We start from the raw sequence: 5,059 nt of genomic DNA, 5'->3' as shown, positions 1-5,059 counted from the left end.
CGTTTCGAAAAATAAGTCACTAATGACCCTCGAATTATGAAGAAAATCAATATCAAATTCAAATATTTCTACGTTCGAAAATAAGCTACTGACGATCCTCGAATTACGAAAAAAATCAAGAGAGAAGAATCAAGAAAAAAATAGATTTATATCCACATCATTTATTAATTGAAAAAATTATATTTCTTTATATTTTTATTTATGATTGTAATTTATTTGTATCGCTGTAAAAAAAAAATTGTTGGGAACAGGCCTCACTCCAATCCGCCAAAGAGCCACCTAGAAGAAACTTCAACTTTTAATTGCAGAGTTAATTGTTCAGATGTCTCCCCACTATTCAGCATTTAATTGTACACTTTAACTGGTTCTCAATTTTGTCTTTTAAAAGAGTTGGTTTTAACTTTTGTCTGTAGCAATTGAAAATATAATTTGGTCCCATTTGACCATGATAAATATATATATATATATATATATTTTATTTTCTCTAAAAATAATGTTTAATTAAACACAACTTTAACTTCAATTCAACATCAATTTCAACTTTAAAATTTTTTAATCCTCATGCCAAACGCCTAGATAGAATGTGAAAACAACTTATCAAATAATATAATACAAAAATATAATTTTATGACTCCCCAAAAGTTATTTGCCTGAGACCAAAAATTGAAAACTAGCAGAGGTGGACCTACATATATTTGTGAGATATTTTGGTACCTACTAAATTTGATGTGGAATAGATAAAATTACATAAAAATATACGAAAATAGGTATATAATATATAAAAGCATCCAATAAAATAAAAGTTAGTTGGTGTATTGACAATTAGGTTGACTTTAAGTTTCTCTACTAGAAGGGATGTCCCGGGTTTGAACCTCATTGAGGTGAATTTTTATTTTTTTTAGTTTTTAAATTTTTTAAGCATCTACTATCCTTAAATTTTGGGTCCGTCACTGAAAACTAGCACAAATAGGAACAAAGTTGCAAATGTGCTACCCCGAATGAAGCTCTATCCGGTGCGAATTCGAATTAATCGGGTTTCAATGTGAGTATCAGATACCGGATGAAAAAAAAAAAAAAAAAGGAACAAAGGTGCAAATGACTTCCTATCCAAAGCAACGTATCTGCATTCTTTATTTATTTGTTGACATAATATTTCTTTATTTTTTTATATTTGTTTTGGACAAAATATTTGTTTTAGAAAAATAAATTACTTTAAAATAAGAAAAATGAATTTCTCCATCAAAATACGAAAAAATAAGTTAAGTGACATTCTATCGAGTCTATCCTCTCATCCTCCCATCTGCCCACCCCCCCCCCCCCCCCCCTCCCCCTTAACCATCCTATCGCTTCTATCCTCAAGGCTCCACCCCTCCCCCCCTCCCCCCCTTATACTTTTTTTTTTTGCTAGCCTACGTATCAATACTTTTGAATTTTTTTTTTTTTTTGCTTACTTATCATGTACTAAAAAAATAAATAAGAAACCAATCTTCTTTTTAAAGAAAACATTTTCCATTGAACATCCTAACCCTCTAAATAAAAGGCTGATTCACATTCATAGCCACTTCTATGGTATTGTGTTTAGAAGTTGGCCACTTTTTAAATTTGGACCAGTATGTTACAGATCAAAAGGAATCATCTGTCTTAAGTTCAAAATTCAAACCAAAAATTACACAAATACACAACTTATGTTTCTAATATTACAAAAAATTTCAACTCCCTAAACATATTACAAAAATCTCAACATATACACAGAATGCTATGTATATGTCGGTTATGTTATGTATATTAATAGAGAGAGAATAAAGTAATTAAAAAAGTGGGATAAAGTGTAATTACTTTTAAAAAGATTGGTATTTATGTTATTTATACAAGTTCAAAACTGATATCGACACTAAATACATCACTCACTACATTTAATTTCAACCTACATACTTAATAGTTGTAATCAAAGACAACTATAAACGTATTATGGGCCAACATGCGGGCAATTTTGTTAGTTCAAAATTTGGCCTATATGACAAGTTTAGCTTCCCTCTTGAAATGAGTTGGTCTTTCATTTTAGCTCTTCAAATAGATTATTTTTAATTTTTGCTCTTTAAATAGACTGTTTTTAATTTTTGCTCTTTAGCAATTGAACTACTACCTAATGACAAATAAGTTCTTTAGAAATTGAAGTCATATCTGAACATACTTATAGATATTATGAAACAAAAATATAACTTATGCAGTGCAAAAATATTAGTATTTGTTTTAAGAGACATAAATTCAAGACCATAGGAGTAAAAGTGAAAATGACCCGATATATCTTGGACACGTGAGCATATTGGGAAACCCAAAAGCCTATAAGCAACACATTTTGTAGATGGTTGTTATCCATCAAGTATTGAGTAGAGCCCAACTTTGTGTTCAATTAGTTCATACATAAAAGTAGGGAAAAATAAAATAAATATACGCCTCAACTCATCATATTTATACAAATCTTCATCCTTCTAAAATAATTACGAAATTTTAACTAATTATGTATCTTGATGGATTCAAAATTTAAAAAAAAAAAATATCGGGAGCTAATTATGTATCTTTATAAAGAAAAAAATGTATCTTTGTTGGATGTATTATTTATCTCGACAGATTCAAAATTGAAAAAAAAATATATCGAAAGTTAATTATGGATCTTTAAAAGGAATAAAATGTAGCTTCGTTGGATGTATCGAGCGCTAATTAAGTATATTGACAGATCCAAAATTGGGATTTTAGTAATTATGCAAAATATAATTTTTTTTGTAATTAAGCTCCAAACTATCGAGATTTACGTTATTTTTTCCAAAATTTGTTTGGAGAAATGCCTTCCATAATTAAATGGTACTTTGTTAGTTTTGTTCCTAGAGAAGTCCATGGAAGAAACATCTTACTGTGAATCAAGCCAAGTTGGCCCATTTCAAAACGTTTAAACCAATAGAAAAAGGACATTCTATGATCTTTTTTTTAAAAAAAAAAATTCTAATTATAGCCCAAGTTTGACATTTGGACAAATAATGTTCAGTCGGCTAAACAAATATCATTTTATGGCCATTTTCTAATCTTTCCCAATTTGAATCATTTTTATCCACAGTCCATAAAACTTTCGATTCGAATTCATATTTAGTCGAGCCATTAATGTAAATGAACAAGTTTCTTTTTTTCTTTTTTTTGAACAAAAAAAAGATTTTCTTTTTTAACCCACTCAAGAAATTTTCTTCCAAAATGGCAGACATATCTGAAAGATGGAAAATATAAATTCCACCTTTAAGTTGGGTGGGTACAGTCAAATCAATTGTTCATATTCTATGGCCTTCACTGTTTCTTGAGATTAGATTAGCTTGGACATTTTTTCTATTATGGCCTAAACTCTGTTATCTTATTTTCTTTCTTAGAATTTATATCACTAAACAGTGAGTCGCGAAAGAGGCGGGAGAGTGGTAAATAATAAAAATAAATACACGCAAAGGAGCTACGCCTTACCTTAACCTATATTAAGAAAACAAGTCATGTAGTAACTTTTTTCCTCAAATATTTCCTTGATAGATTTAATTCCAACTATTTATCTCTGTATCTAATCAAACTCCAATAAATGGCCTATAATTGAATTATTTTCAAGCAGGAAAAGACAGATTACTGTCTTGAAGTGGATGTGTATCTAAAATCTCACTAATGAAGGAGACAAAAATAAGACTGCACAGTTGCAGTAATAAATCATTCGTTAAGTTCAGTTTTAATTTATCTTTCTACAAGTTGGGAGTATCTAATTACTTGATAATGTCATTTGTCCTAATGTAAATTAAGTGGAAAATTATGTACAAGGTAAAAGTAAGTGTTTGATAGAGCATCGTTTTCACCCTAAATTATACCCGAAAAGTTTAAGTCACACCTAAATTATACTAGTGACCTATTACACACCTTAACTATAAAAAAGTGATATTATTACCTCCCCACAACCCCCATTCTAAGGCGCGTGTGTTACACTTACTTTAGGCGCGTCCAGCCTATTCAATAACAAAAGTAAACGGCTAAAAACATTAAGGAAAAAGTCATCATTTCCACCCCAAACTATAGTTGAAAAGTCGAATCCACACCTAAACTATATAAGTGACCTATTACACACCTTAACTATAAAAAAGTGATACTTTTTACTGACGTGGTGCTAACGTGGCAGCGCGTGTAAAACACTACACCACATGCAAGTGGTGGTAGCCTGAAAGGGTGTAAATGGTTTCACTTTTTTATAGTTTAGGTGTAGCTTCGACTTTTCGGGTATAGTTTGGGGTGGAAATGATGCCTTTTCCCAATTATGTTTAATAAAGCCATAATCCTAGTTTTTTCAAACTCCAAATAGGAAAAATGTTTTATTGGACCCCTATACTATGTCAGTTTTGTAAGTTGGACACTTCTACTTACATATTTGTCATTTGGATCCCTGAATTCACGAAAAAGCTACATTTTAAACACTTTCTCCCATGTCAGCTGCCACATCAGCTGCCACGTGTGCCATGTCATCTTCCACGCATGTCATGTCATCTGCCACGTCATTTAAAAAAAATAAAAAATAGAAAAAGTATTACATTAAATTTCAAGTCATTTTTAAAATGCTACATAACAAATTAAACATTAAAATTAATTTAATTAAATAAGAAAAATTTATAAATTGCAGAAAAATTTGAATAATCATGCTTTTAAAATTTGAATAATCATTTTTAAAATAAAAAAATAATAAAAAAAGTATTACATTAAAATTAATTTAATATTAAAATTAATTTAATTAATTAATTTAAATTTTAAATTCAAATTAGTAAAAAATTAATTAATTAAAATTCTTAACTAATTAATTTATTTAAATTAATTAAATTTTAAATTAATCAATTTATCAAATTTAAAACTCTTACCTTATTTAAAAAATTTACTTAAATAATTAATTAATTTAAATATGAATTACATATTTAAAATATTTAATTTAAATTAATTGTGGGGGGAGGGGCTGAGTGGGTTGGGGGCTGGGGAAGGGGTTGCGTGGGTCTAGGTGGGGTGG

This window comes from Capsicum annuum, chromosome 1 (genome assembly GCF_002878395.1).
Source record: "Capsicum annuum cultivar UCD-10X-F1 chromosome 1, UCD10Xv1.1, whole genome shotgun sequence".
Classification (NCBI taxonomy): Eukaryota; Viridiplantae; Streptophyta; class Magnoliopsida; order Solanales; family Solanaceae; genus Capsicum; species Capsicum annuum.
Note: the sequence above shows the minus strand (reverse complement) of the source record.